This window comes from Nomascus leucogenys, chromosome 2 (assembly GCF_006542625.1).
Source record: "Nomascus leucogenys isolate Asia chromosome 2, Asia_NLE_v1, whole genome shotgun sequence".
In the NCBI taxonomy this organism is placed as follows: domain Eukaryota; kingdom Metazoa; phylum Chordata; class Mammalia; order Primates; family Hylobatidae; genus Nomascus; species Nomascus leucogenys.
The window spans coordinates 33,974,818-33,990,781 of record NC_044382.1 but is presented as its reverse complement, the minus strand read 5'-3'; positions in this window follow the sequence as shown (position 1 = coordinate 33,990,781).

Below are 15,964 nucleotides of genomic sequence, written 5' to 3'. Positions count from 1 at the left end.
TGTCCTTATTTTTAATACCTTCCACAATGAACATAGTGTTATTTTGTACACAAAAACACCATGCCTCAAGTCGTAGGGCTTGAGTAGTACAAAGCAGAGGGGAAAAGTCTTTATATAGAGTGGAGACTTTATTTTTCGATTAAATTTAGAGAGAAAATAAGGCAGATTTCACAGGAGCAGAGATTCAGATAATTTCCTTTATGCCTCCGTAGGTCTTTTTCTAGAAAGACTGGAGATCAGGAAGTTGAAAACTCTGTCGAAATGTGGCATGTAAAGACCTAACAGAGATTTTCTCTGTATAACTGTTGAAGTGTGCAGAAAATGAATGTTCCTTGGCATAACACAATCTGATAAATAATGGTCATTGCTAATGTGGGATGCAGGCAGGGCTCTTACTTCATTCAGATATTCCCACCCTCTGTAATAGACAGGCTTCTAGAAATATCCATAGGGATTAAGTTTCTGTGAATTCAGTTGTGAAAGGAAGTCACTACATAAAGTCACTGCATAAAGTAATTGCAAAAGTAAGTCACTACGTAATGAAAATTTGTATGAAAGATAATTAGCTCCTTAGCTCCTCCTCTTTCATTCTAGTTTTGTTTCTCTCAATTTGCTTTTTACTCTTTTAAGGTAATTCAATAAAATAGAATAACATAAAATAAACATATTTGTGTATTATTAACCACGTAGATCAGTATTTTTTTTAATAGTTGCTTCATGTTCCATTGGGGATATCTTAAAATTTTATTTAACGAATCCCCAAAAGCTCAATGTTTATTTAGATTGTTTCTGATGTTTATTATTCATAGCATTATACATTTTTTTTTTCATGAGATGGAGTCTTGCTCTGTCACCCTGGCTGGAGTGCAGTGGTATGATCTCAGCTCACTGCAACCTCTGCCTCCTGGGTTCAAGCGATTCTCTTGCCTCAGCCTCCTGAGTAGCTGGGACTACAGTCACCCGCCATCATGCCCGGCTTATTTTTGTATTTTTAGTAGAGACAGGGTTTTACCATATTGACCAGGCTGATCTTGAACTTTTGACATTTGTGACCTGCCTGCCTCGGCCTCCCAAAGTGCTAGGATTATAGGTGTGAGCCACTGTGCCCGGCCTATACATTCTTTTAGTTATGGATTTGAATACATCCATAAACTATATGTTTTGAAAGAATATATGTTTCTGAGACTCTAGTTATAGGATGCCAAATTGTTTTGCAGAAATGTTACACAAGTTCCACCGGCAGCATAAAAAAGTTTGCATTTCTCACCAATCAATTTTGGCTATTATTTTTTTAAAAAGATAATGTGACAGTTAAAGATGCTCTCTAATATTAGAAAAATTTTCATTTCCTTTCTTTCTAGTATGAAAATTTTTCCTAAAGGGTTTACATAACTGCTCTGCCTTTCTATTCCTATAGTGGATCATAGTATAAACTTGAGAGGCAAAATTGTTCATTGGAATGTATAGTATTCCATTTGTCAGTTGAATAATCTTGGGCAAGTTGCTTAACTTCTCCATACCTTATAAAATAGCAAGAATAATAGTAACTAATCCAGAAGACTGATACTAAGATTATGCTAAAATATATAACATTATTGGAACCAATGATTAGCAAATAGAAAGTGTTCAATAAATGTAAACTTTTATTATTTTTCTGAGTTAACAATTTGGTGTCCTTCTCTGGGCAGTGTTCCTTAAGAGAATCATTGATAAACTGTGCAGAATACAGAGGAGAGTGTTCTGGATGACATGAGGTCTAGATGTGCCATGAACAGTAGGTAAAAGCTGATGTAGTGTTTTGAATAGGGATGACTTGGTGTGATATAGAAGCGTAAGAGATATTTTCAGATATTTGAAGGGATTTACACAGAAGAGGGACTAGATAATCTCCTGATGACTCCACAAGGCAGAGCTAGGACCAAGAAGCAGATTTTTGAATAATTTTCTAATAATGGAAATGTAGTGGACATCTTTCTTTCCTGTCCAGTACCCATTTCTCCTCCTGTTGGGAACAATAGAATCCTCATTTATCTTTGAGACCAGTTGTCTCCCACTCTAAATTCAGGTGCTCTGAGTGGGATAAACTATTTCCAGTTTGGGCACCTTACTAAGGCCTGTCTAACTCATTATTTTATCCCCTTGACACTGTTAGTGGCTCAGGAATTGAAACATAATAATTGTCAGTCCAATGAGATTCAAGTTCTGGATTTTGTTGAAGCTTTGTATCTGAAGTGGGAAGCGTGAAAAATTGGAGCTGTCAGCAACCATCTTGCCGACATCCCAGAGGAGCCTGTTGGAGAGTGAACCCAGTAACAAAAAGCCCTGTCCCTGATGATACTGTTTGAGCCCCTGAATCCAGCTTCGCATGAATGCACACTTGGTATCCCCAGTTATGTCAATGTTTGAATTTCAATGAGTTGTACTTCTATCACTTGCAACTTAAGGAATTGTGGATTATTTGAGACTAAGAAAGTTCTTCATCATTTTAGGTACTCAAGCTAAGGATGGATGAGATCCCTCTGAGGTATTGTTAGCAGTTATTCATGCTTCAGATAAGGAATAAAATCAGATCTTTGAATGAATTTCCCATATTAAAATTCCGTGAGTGTTTTTTTTTTTTTCGTTATTTTGGAGCTTTCCCCAGGTAAGTGCAAGTTGCTTGACATTTTGCCTGAATTTATATTGGAAAATACATCTGTCCATCTGGAAATTCTAGTCATTTTAGGTAAGACAAGTGTGCCAAATATCTTCCATTTACCACTGAAGATGCACCCTACACCCTTTTCCATCTCACCCTGTGCCTTGGAAGGGGTGACCGTGTGTAGGTTACATCAGTGGGTTCTCTTTCCCTTTGACTTGTGTCAAGAGCTGGTAAGAGATTGGAGGCCCAAAGAATGTGGTGCTGATATTCCTTTCTCTGGGTCCATCCCTGCAGCATCACCATGGCCTGACTGCTTCCCTTAAGCAAAGCTTATGGTGCTTTTAGGTGAGTCTTTCTGCACAGCTCTCTCAATCTCTAGGTTTTTTTATTTATTTTTTATTTTTATTATTATTATACTTTAAGTTTTAGGGTACACGTGCACAATGTGCAGGTTTGTTACGTATGTATCCATGTGCCATGTTGGTGTGCTGTACCCATTAACTCATCATTTAGCATCCATGTGCCATGTTGGTGTGCTGTACCCATTAACTCGTCATTTAGCATCCATGTGCCATGTTGGTGTGCTGTACCCATTAACTCCTCATTTAGCATTAGGTATATCTCCTAATGCTGTCCCTCTCCTCTCCCCTCAGCCCACAACAGTCCCTGGTGTGTGATGTTCCCCTTCCTGTGTCCATGTGTCCTTATTGTTCAATTCCCACCTATGAGTGAGAACATGCGGTGTTTGGTTTTTTGTCCTTGCGATAGTTTACTGAGAATGATGGTTTCCAGTTTCATCCATGTCCCTACAAAGGACATGAACTCATCATTTTTTATGGCTGCATAGTATCCCATGGTGTATATGTGCCACATTTTCTTAATCCAGTCTATCGTTGTTGGACATTTGGGTTGGTTCCAACTCTTTGCTATTGTGAATAGTGCCGCAATAAACATACGTGTGCATGTGTCTTTGTAGCAGCATGATTTATAGTCCTTTGGGTATATACTCAGTAATGAGATGGCTGGGTCAAATGGTATTTCTAGTTCTAGATCCCTGCGGAATCGCCACACTGACTTCCACAATGGTTGAACTAGTTTACAGTCCCGCCAACAGTGTAAAAGTGTTCCTATTTCTCCACATCCTCTCCAGCACCTGTTGTTTCCTGACTTTTTAATGATCGCCATTCTAACTGGTGTGAGATGGTATCTCATTGTGGTTTTGATTTGCATGTCTCTGATGGCCAGTGATGATGAGCATTTTTTCATGTGTTTTTTGGCTGCATAAATGTCTTCTTTTGAGAAGTGTCTGTTCATGTCCTTTGCCCACTTTTTGATGGGGTTGTTTTTTTCTTGAAAATTTGTTTGAGTTCATTGTAGATTCTGGATATTAGCCCTTTGTCAGATGAGTAGGTTGGGAAAATTTTCTCTCATTTTGTTGGTTGCCTGTTCACTCTGATGGTAGTTTCTTTTGCTGTGCAGAAGCTCTTTAGTTTAATTAGCACCCATTTGTCAATTTTGGCTTTTGTTGCCATTGCTTTTGGTGTTTTAGACATGAAGTCTTTGCCCATGCCTATGTCCTGAATGGTATTGCCTTTTGTTAAGTGCTCTCTTACCATGTCCTTTCATACCTAGGAATGCCAACGATGCAATTCCCTGCTTAAACCTATGACTCTCCCAGCTGCCGGATCCTGGCCCAAGAACTGTAGTCATGTGATAAAGTGATATGCCAGCACTGATAGCTCTAAAAAAAGCCATTTATAATTCAGCTTGAAGTTGCTGATAATTAATCAAATATATCATGGTAAAAATAATTAACCAAACCAGCAAATAATCATGCTAAAAAGTTAATGTTGGAAACTTGTTGAATATATACGTTTTATGTTTTTTTTATCTATACTGAGTCTTGGATGACTGTTACTCTCAAGGCTTATGTAGAGATCTTATTAAAAAGGGCCCCCGGAATCATTAATACAAGATTATGAAGAGCACAAATCACTGGTTTATTAAGTTGAACATTTTATATCTTATGGAGCTAGTGCGTATATTGATTGAAAGTATGGCGTTGGATGTCAAAGACACCTGCATTTGACTCCTAAATTAAGTACTAATGAGCTGCATACCCTTGAGAAATTAAATAACTTTTCTAAACTCTTCTTCATTTGTAAAATAAAGGTTCTAGTACTATTCATTATGCATTGTATATAAAGCACGTAGTAACACTAAATGATCAATTAAATGTTAGCTATTATCAGTATCTTTGTGACTACTGTCATGTTTTCTCCATGAATAGGTATCATTTTGCCATCTATATCTAAGGTTCATAAACTCAGAAGTCTATAGGGGCAGGAGGTAATGTATGTAAGTGAAGACAGGTAGGCATAAGAAATCATTTTGCCCTCTTAATCTCCTCTTTATGGTCCTTTTGATAGTGATATCGAGAGTGACATTTCACTGCTCTAAGGAAAAATACCATTTAAGCATAATGACAAACAGCAAGTGACCCTGGGCCTAGTTTTTCAGGAAGGGGAACAGTCACATTCCACCTCCTGGTGTGTGTTATCTTGTAGGAATATGGATCAAGTATTGCCAGACTTTTTCAAGAGAAAAAGACTTGCTATTTCAAGATTATTTAGAAAATTTGGATTTTTATGTGAAACATATAATTTTAAAATATTGTCTTAATGTTTCTTAAGACCATGTCAGGAGAATAAAACACATCTGTAGACTAAATTGAGAGCATACGTTACCCCTGTGAGTTCTGACCTAGGGGATTGAAATTGCCTGGTTCTCTTCAGTCATCTGCTCTAGCCTACAGAAAGCAGGGAAATCAGGGGTTAATTCAGCATACACATAATTTTCTTCTGTGATGGAGTTCCGGATAAGACAGCCCTTGAGAAATTAGTGTTGGACTAAAATAGAATTTCTCTTCCTTCCCCTCCCCCGCAGTTCCTAACACTATGTCCCTGGTCCCAACAATGTAAAGTGAAGAGGAGGAGAGAGGTCAGCAGTGAACAGATCCTCAAGGGTAACAGTTTCTCTTGGCAAAGAAGGTAAGAAAGGAAAATCAAGAAGGACCTGGAAACTTTAGTTTTGCTTATCTTTTAGTTATCACAGTTAAAACAAACTATGCTAACTGGGGGAAAAGAGATCCTGGCCTGACCTCCTTTCTGTTTTGTTTTTCCACTTGCCTGTGGGCTTCATTAAATATTCAAGAAGCAAGCTGGTCTTGGGAAGCTTGAAATTAGCTGGGAAACCAGAGAGCCATACCTAAACTAGGCACCCTACAACATGTACATGGTTATTCCTTCTTAAGGAAGTGCTTGGGGTGAAGAAGCATGGGGTTGGAATCTGATGTCGTTGAAGCCCTTCAACATCCTCAAAAGGACTGAAAATTACCCCATAATGGGTTTGCAGTGGAAACTGGTAGGAGGATGGAATGCCATCAAATTCCAAGTTCTTGGGAAGGGATTTAATTTTCTTCAGTGCCTTTCACAGAGTTCATAAATTCTCTATTTAATATTTCTTTACACATTCCTTGTGCTCCACTCTTATTTTCACCTGGGCTTATTCAGTCATTCAGTTATTTAATGAATCTTCCATTCATTTAGTTTTTATTAAGTGACTATTGTGTATGTCCTAGACACTATGCCAGGCACTAGGGATACTATTGAAACCAAGAAACTGTAGAGAGGATGAGAGAAATTTTAAATAACTGCCCAAATAATTACTGACAATCCCAATGGGAATGGGAGTGCAGGCTTTATGATTCCTCCTACCTCATTTGATATACATTTTATTTAAATTTTCCACTACTTTGTGACTCCAGAATCAATAAGTCTTATAAACAATGCTTTATGTTTAAATATGCCTTCTTTAATTTTGGATTCAGAATGGCTGGATTTAAATCCTGGCTCCTTCATATTTACCAGCTGTGTGAGTTTGGCCACATTACTTAACTTTTCTGTGCCTCAATGTATTTATAAGATGGGATTATTATAATACCTGATTTGTGATAGCATTGAGCCAATAAAATGAGCTTGGCACAATGTCTCTCCTAGTTAATGCTCATTATAATAGCTTCTAATAATGATATTAATATAATTAATTTGTTGTATTCATAATCATCTATTGATTAGGTATGTAGATCATAGTGAACAAAATACTCTAAATCTAAGCAGATTTATACTGCATGGAAGACTGAGATAATAATTGAAATTACAAACAACAAAAAAGCAAAAATAGGTAAGAGGAGGGGAGTAGTGGTTTGAATTGTTTAAATTAGCTGTGATTGCAGAGTAGTAATTCTGCCATCATAATTTTTCTATGAATTACTAATTGAAAAAAATCAGGTCCAAGGTTTTCATGAAAATATATAATTGCTTCAAATCTATATTTGATTTATCCAATATTGACAACTAGTTCTGAACTGCTGAATATATTAGACAGGGCTATTGGATGCAATATTAATTAGACAACCATTGGTTGCAAGTGACAGAAACCAAACATGAATTAGTTTTTAGGGGGAAATTGGCATCAAGAAGAGTAGGATTTGATCAACATTTCTCATTCTCTTTTTCTTTTCTCTGGTGATCTGTGTGCTTTAGCTTTTAAATTTCTTTTACAGATGAATATTCTTCTTACAGCGTGGAACTTGTCCTCATGTCACCATCAGTTTAGGGAGCGTTTCCACAACCCTAGCTTGATTTTGAAAAAATCCTGGGCAAGGAGCCTGGTTGGCACTGCTTAGGTCACATGCCCACACACTGTGGCAAAGGATGGAGGGATGTACTAAGATACTGTTACCTTTGGTCAGTACCCTCCCCTCTAACCAGGGATTTGAGTGTATTACCAGAAGTAGTGATGCAAAATTGGGTGTATGTAGCCCAAGTTTGAAAACTTTGTGAAGCAGACAGCCAACCCAGTTTGTATCCACTTTATGGGAACTGAAAGAGGTTAATAATCTTTCCTTACATGTATTTTTCCATAGCATGTGGTGATTGTTAGATTTATTCCAAAGGCATTTGGGATATAATGACTTTTTAGAAGTTTTACTCCAAGTTCACTTTTTACTCTAAGTTCACTTTTTTCACTCTATGTTTACAAAATTAGACTTCATAATTTTTCAATTTATATCCTAGCCCGATTTATTTTACAATATCTTGTTAGTCCCTTAATATCTATACAGATAATCCTGGCAATTTCAAAAGGGACTATAAGCATTACTAACATTTAAAAAATATGTGTACTTTATTGTTAAGAATAAAATCCTGAGGGGAGAAATAAAACTGCCATGTTTTTTATCTTTATAATTCCATAAAAACATATGTACAAAAGTGTTCTTTAAATGGGGTGAGGATAAAACATACAGGTCACTGTGGCACATAGTGAGATATAAATTGATGTATACTCCTCTCTTCCATACCCTTTTCTCTGAAAAAAGTTAAGGCATTTCAGATCCAGTTTGCATGCAAATTCTTATACAACAGAACAGATGTTTCACTCTGGATTTCATACTGTGTAATTATTACAAGAGAGAAATCAGGATTCTTAGACACTGAAATCTCAGACACATTTTTTTTCCTGATAAAGAGCTTTTTCACATTTGTATACCCATTCTTCTCCTCTCAAATCTCTCCACACCTTAAACATTGTCTCTTTAATTTGGCAAATAGAAAGGAAAATCTCCAGTTTATTCAAAACTTATTTTCTAAATGTGTGATACTCATAAAAATTTATGGCAGTTAGATGCATATTACTCAAACATTTAGGATATGGCTACCTGATGTACACTATACTGTGATGAAAATTAAGTTGCTTGATGAGTTTCTATATTACAACATTGCAAGAAACATTTGGCTGATGAGGGGCTGTCTATCTTGAAACCAATTATGATTTTATTTTACAACCTGATTTTACTATCATCTTTTAACTCTGGGGATGAAGCAATTAAATTTCAATTAAAAATCAAGAAGTTTTGTCTCCAATGAAATGCTTTATTCAGAGAGAATTCATTAAATAGCTGCCGTAAGTCGAACCCTGCACTGATAGAACTTGACTGAATGAAGAATAACTGTTATTACTCTAATGCTATTATTATCACAAGACCAATGGAAGATTTAGAATGTCATAGCAAATATCTCCATAGAAATGCAGTTGAACTGCACTGTTGATCAATATGATTTTAGATTTTATCAATTTTGTGACTAATCTGAGAACTACAGAGAAAGTGGTTTCTCTAAAGTGATAAATGAGATGTACCTAGGTTTTTTGAATCCCAAACTGCCCTGCTCGCAATTTTCCACACATCAGTGGAAGAATGCTATTCAATTTTAAGAAAGACTTAAAAATAACCCTGCTTTTCTCCTTTTTTAAAGAAAAAGCTGGAATGTACTCTGGCTTGTTGAAAGCAGATGCATTGATTTCTTTTTGAGCTTGGAATTCAACAAGAGGATGTCTTCTCCTTTTGTCATGCTCAATGATGCATTTAGAGTGCCTATTACATGTAGTGAAAATACTCACACAATTTTTAGGAAAAATCCCCAGACTCAGTTACACAAACATAAAATAAACTACCTTACTCATCAAAATAAAAACAAACAAAACACAACAGTGAAAACTCTGAAATGCATCATTCTGCCAAGATAATCACTTGTTGATTACGGTTCAATATTAAAGTCTTTTGTGAGCTTGCAATGAGTTTAGATTTTCCTTGCGTACATTTTGAACTGTTAGCCCAATGCATTCATGTACATTTTAAAAAATGTCATTTGTAGGATATCAGATGGGTGAAATCAACTAGACTGCGAACTCCTTCGGGGCAAGGAGAATGTATAATACATTCTTGTAACTCTGTGAGCATGATGTCTTGCTCATGATTAATATTTAGATGTAGGGTGATAAATGAATGAATCAATAAGTGAATATGTAAAATAAACATATTAATCAAAGAAATGAAGCTAGTTCAGATTTGGGGTTGGTTAAAAATAAGAAAAAATATGAAAAATTTGATGAATCCGAGTCCTTAAGTTGGTCTTAGAAAGCAGCTTTATCAATGACAGGAGCTAAAACTACCAGAGTTCTACAGGTTATTGAACACCCAGACAATCAAACCCTCTAAAACTCTGGGTTGGAACTAACTCTACATTTCTCATGCAGGTATCCATGTGTAGCCATTTTCCAAACTGGTGCTCTCAGAACACTTTTTTTCCATGGCATTAATCTGTAAGCAGTGCAGGAAGAGTACCAGGCTTTGGTAAATTTGAAAACAGTGGGCTAAATGCAAATAAACATAGTTGTACAAGCCCCTTCATTTCTGACTTATAATCTCTAAAATATTAATATATAATGTGAATCTCTGGGAGGAAATAGAGATATTCTTTTCTGAAACTTACTTGAATATAGAATTGTTTTTTTTGTTATAGAATTGTTTTGTTTTATGATGCATCCACTGATATTTCCTAAACTTATATTTATGTGGAACATAATTTGAGAAACCCTGGTCTAGAGAATTTTAAAAAAGCTAAATTTAGCCATGAGGCAAATTTATCCACTGTTGAAATAGCATGTCAAATAAATAACTTAATGGATAGTGCAATTAGCATGAAGATAATGAAAGTGATGATGATTATGAATAAAACTTATTGAATGTTTACTATCTGCTAAGCACATGGTCTTATCTCATTTAACTTTAATGAGTCCCATTAAGATAGTTCAAGATTGAGAGACAATATATCAGAGATTTGATTTACTCATAAAAGGGTTGAGCAGATCTGAGATTAGCTAGATCTTAGTCCATATCACTATTTTATATGCCTTCCTTTGAATTTTACAGTTAGCACCAGGCATAGTAGAAGTAGTGCTGAGTAATAACCCCGTTACTTCTTTTTACTCTTTAGCATAAGTAGGGGCAGCAAAATTATCAACCACATTTTTATTTAGTATATTTAACAATTCTTAACAATTTGCCATGTATGTATACATATGCCATATGTACATATGGATATCAGTGTGTGTAATTGTGTTCACCAATATAGTTTTCTTTTTTTTTTCTGAGATGGAGTCTTACTCTGCTGCCCAGGCTGGAGTGCAGTGGCAGCGATCTTGGCTCACTGTTGCAACCTCTGCCTCCTGCGTTCAAGTGATTCTCCTGCCTCAGCCTCCCGAGTAGCTGGGATTACAGGTGCCCTCCACCATGCCCAGCTGATTTTTGTATTTTTAGTAGAGCTGGAGTTTCACCATGTTGGCCAGGCTGATCTCGAACTCCTGACCTCAGGTGATCTGCCCAGCTCAGCCTCCCAAAGTGCTGGGATTACAGGCATGAGCCACCACGCCCAGCCACAGTTTCCTTTTTAATGCTCAGATTGCCCCAACTGAGACCTCCTTCCAGTCATCTCCTCTATTCTTTTTTTAAAAAAACCCAGTTAGTCTCTAAAACCTATCTTGCCTTTAGGCAAAAGTTGTCTCAAGTATATCTAGACCTCCTCTTCTTCAGGCCTGGAATTAACTCTTTCTCCAAGGAACTCAATTTCTATTAAAATGAATGGTGTTTAGAGACTGAAATCTTGGTGCTAGGATAACAGTGCCCCTAGATTCTTTTAATGGACCAAGGCAAGAAATATGTGAAAGAGTGTATGTGTAAAAAAATAAATCATAAAATATATCTATTTTCAGTTTTTACTCAGCTTCTTTGATTTTACACTTGTGTATCTCTTTTTCTCTTATTTTGGAGATCCGTGATTTCTAGCAACATTAACATAATTGTTTATTTAGATTTTTATACAATGTTTATAAAATATTCTTGGGGCCAGGCATGGTGGCTCACACCTGTAATCCCAGCACTTTGGGAGGCCAAGGCGGGTGGATCACCTGAGGTCAGGAGTTCAAGACCAGCCTGGCCAACATGGCGAAACCCCATCTCTACAAATATTTAAAAAAAAAAAAAAATAATTAGCCAGGCATGATGGCAGGTGCCTGTAACCCCAGCTATTCGGGAGGCTGAGGCATAAGAATCGCTTGAACCTGGGAGGTGGAGGTTGCAGTGAGTTGAGATCGTGTAATTGTACTCCAGGCTGGGCAACAGAGAAAGACTCCTTCTCAAAAAAAAAAAAAATTCTTATATTACATTTAAATATATTGAATAACTTTTGTATTTCTTTTTGTCCTTTGTATGTCTCTCACTATGTATATTCAGTTTAAAAAGCTATATTTTAAAAGCACACAAAATGATTATTTCATGTGTGTTTCTCTAACTTTTTTGTTGAGTATTTCGTGGTGTTTTAGATATATAAAATATTTAAGTGGTTAAAGAGTAAAGACTATGTGAAATGGTACTCTCGGGCAATTTTCATTTTCTTCCCTGTTTTTTCACCCCAACTCTCACCTCCTATAGGTAACCATTTTTATTAGTTTTGGATTTATATTTTCACTGATGCTTTTTTCCAGCAGAAGCATATATGCATGCATATTATCTCCTCCCTTTTCTTACACAACATTCAGCCTAATAAACATCCCTCCTTATATCTTGCATTTTTCACTTAAATGTGTACCACAGAGTTCACTGTCAGTACGTAGAAATCTTCCTCATTCTTTTTACAACTGCATAACATTCTGATCTGTGCTAACAAATTGATAAGCGTTTGTTTGTTTCTAGTCACTTGCTATTATAATGTCACAAAAAATAACCCAAACATAATTCATTTAATACTTTTACAGGTATACCTTTAGTATAGATTTCTAGAAGTGGAACTGCGGGTCTAATTTTGTTAGATATTGCCAGATTTCCTTCATAGAAAAGTTTTATACTCCTACCAGTTGTGTCTGCGAGTACCTGTTTCTTTGTATCAGCTTGGGCTGCAAAAATAACACTCCAAAACTTAGTCACTTGAGACAACCACCATTTAAATTAATTAGTTCATAATATTGTGGGTGAGTAATTCAGGCTAGGCTTAGCTGAACAGTTCTTTTCTCAGCTGGGCTCTGTCCTGGGCCTAAGGTTAATTGCAGATCACAGTTTCTTTATCTATACAATGGGGATCATAAAAGTACCTCACTCAAAGGGTTTTTGAGAGAATTAAATGAGATAATTTAGGTGAAGTTTCTGGTACATAATAAGTACCAGGCTCAAAAATGTTAGCTGCAATATATGGATCAGTGACCTAAATCTAAGAGCTAAATCCATAAAATAATGAGAAGACATAGTAGTAAATCTTTATGACCTTAGATTTGGCAATGTATTTTTAGCTATGTCACCGAAAGCATGAGCAAAAAACCAAAAAACAAGAAAGAAAAAAATGGATATATCTGACTGCTTCAAAATTAAAATATTGTGTATATCAAAAGACATTATAAAGAAGGTAAAAAGGAAACCTACAGAATGGGAAAAGTATTTGCAAATCATATATCTGATCAGGTTTTAGTATCTATAATATATTTAAAAAACCTTTACAATTCAACAACAAAAAGACAACCCAATTTAAAAATGACCAAAGGACTTACAGATATTTCTCCAAATGAACTCATGAACAAGATGCTCAACATCATTAGTCACTAGGAAAATACAAATCAAAATCACAGTGAGGTAATACTGCATACCCACTAGAATGTCTACAATCAAAAAAACAAAATAACAAATGTTGGTGAGGATTTGGAGACATTGGAGCCCTCATACATTGTGAATAGGAATGTAAGCTGGTTCAACCACTGTGAAAAACAATTTGGTGGTTCCCCAAAAAGTTAAACATAGGATTACCACATAATCCAGCAATTTTACTCCCTAGAATCATGCCCCAAAACAATTGCAAACAGGTACTCAGACAAGTACATAGCACACATATCTTCACAGTAGCACCATTTACAGTAGCCAAAAGGTGGAAAATGCCCAAATGTCCATCAAATAATGGATAAACAAATTATGGAATATTCATACAATAGAATATTTAACCATAAAAATGAAGAATTAATATATGCTACAATATAAATGGACCTTGAAAATATCATGTTAAGTGGAAGAAGCCAGACACAAAAGGTTACATATTCTATGATTCAATTTTTGTGAAATATCTAGAATAAATAAATCCGTAGTGACAGAATGCAGATTAATGGTTGCCAGGGGCCTGGAGGAGCAGGGAATGGGGAGCAACTGCTTACTTGGTATGGTATTTATTTTAGGGTGATGAAAATGTTTTAGAAGTGGATAGAGATGGTGATTGCACAACATTGTAAGTGCACTAAATGCCTCTGAATTATTTACTTTAAAATAGTTAATATTATGTAAATTTCACCTAAATTAAAAAATAAAAACTTAAAAGCAAGAGGAAGTGAGTGGAAAGTGCTATAGGTAAAACAATATCTTCCATGATTTGACAATTGTTGAAGCTGGCTAATGGGTATACAAAGGCCCATTATACTAGTTTGCATATTTTGTATATTTTTAAAACTTTTCATAAAAAATAAATAGAAACAAGAAAAACGAATATATATTTGCAGCAGTTTGATTCTGCACCTAATATAGTTTTTGCTTATATTAATTTACCCATTGCAGAACAAATTTTAGTGGTAGATATTTTCTCTATTTTCTATCTTTAACTCAAGCATATTGCCTTTATAGGATTTTGTAAAAAGGGCTAATCACATCCACCCTTCAAGCAATTTCTCTTGCCTTAACCCATCCAAATAATTAAGAAATAAGTGTCTCATTCTCAGGAGCTATATTGTGCTAATTTTTTTCCCCTTAAATCTATAGAGATAAGGTTCTGAATCTGGGTTTCCAGGCAGTACTAGACAACTTGAAATATTTGCAACATATGTGTTTCTGTATTCTGTATATTTTGTGTGTGGAGGGTGTTCATGGCTTCCATCAGATTCTTGAATGGGCCTGTGATCTTATAAAAACCTAAATACCTCAGCAAACATAAGAAGAATTGTACATGACAGAGTATCAAGATCAGTTGCAAATGACAGCAAACTCAATTTAACATGGACATATTGGCTGAGGTAACTGACAGAGAGGTGGTTCAGCTTCAGGCATGGCTTCTTCTTAGGGTTCAAACAATGTCATCAAGACTGGCTCTTGTTCTCTTCTTGTCTCAGCTTTGTGTTCATCCCCCTCACTCTCTTTTCCAGCTTTCTTTATGTGAGTATTAAAGAATCAAATATCCTCTCTTGACTTACAGGCTAAGATAATGCCTACCCACACCACGAGGCTGTGAGTAGGGAAGGGTGGGTCCTCAAAGGAAACTCTATTACCAAAAGGGAAAAAAATGGATGCTGGACAGGCAAATTTAACAAATAATTACTGAGAATGCTAATAATAAATCTTCATATGGATAGCAAAGTAAAGTTAGATTCCCTTATGTTTTCACAGAGAGAAAACACATCCAGGTTTTTTCACATTTCTTGACATCTGGGTTTGCCTTGATTAGGAAGACTGGGATCTAATAGCAAGAAGGTATTTTGAATGAAGAATAAAGTGAAGAGCTGGGCTAGGGCAAGAGCTGGGGAATCTGCCACTAGCGTTAGCTTTGGTGAAGGGGCCAAGAAGAAGGGCACATCATTCTAACTGAAATTCATGACCTGATCAGCAAAGGGAGAAGAGCAGGGAGTCAATCAGGGATAGAGGCCCAGCAACAGCTCACAGGATGAAAGGCAGGAAGAAAGGAGAGTTACACTTAGAAACAGGTGGGGAGAGTCACAGGATATATTCTTTTAGTGGACATGATCATCACAATAAAAATAATAACCACTTACTAAGCATTTCCTGTGTTCCAGACACTGCCCTTGTGTGTATTATCTTGACTATAAACTCCTATGAGGTGGGCATTATTATCCTCATTTAATTTGTGAAAAGGATCATTATGTTTACATTGCTTGCCCAAGGCCATGGTGTCTGATTATCACTAAGCTCATTCCCCTTGCCACTTCTATTGCAGAATGGCTCTGTGGGACCACAGAATCCACTGCACTGACAGAACATTGCTTTATAAAACATGAGATATTATAGCACAAGCTAGAATTAAAATTTTTCTATGTGATGAACACTGTGCTAAGAGCTGCATAAGCATTACATAATTTTATCCCTACAAGAATCCTATCTCCACTGACCAATGAGCAAGCTATGATTTACCAAAGTTACATAGGGGATCCGACCTAAGAATGTGTTCTCATTGTCACTGGCTGATTACAAGATCATCAGAGTGAGAAGACAATCTACAGAATGGGAGAAAATATTTGAAAACTATACATTTGACAGAGGATTAATATCCAGGATATACAAGGAACTCAAATATCTCAACTGCAAGACAAAAACAAAACAATTCTTTTTTTTTT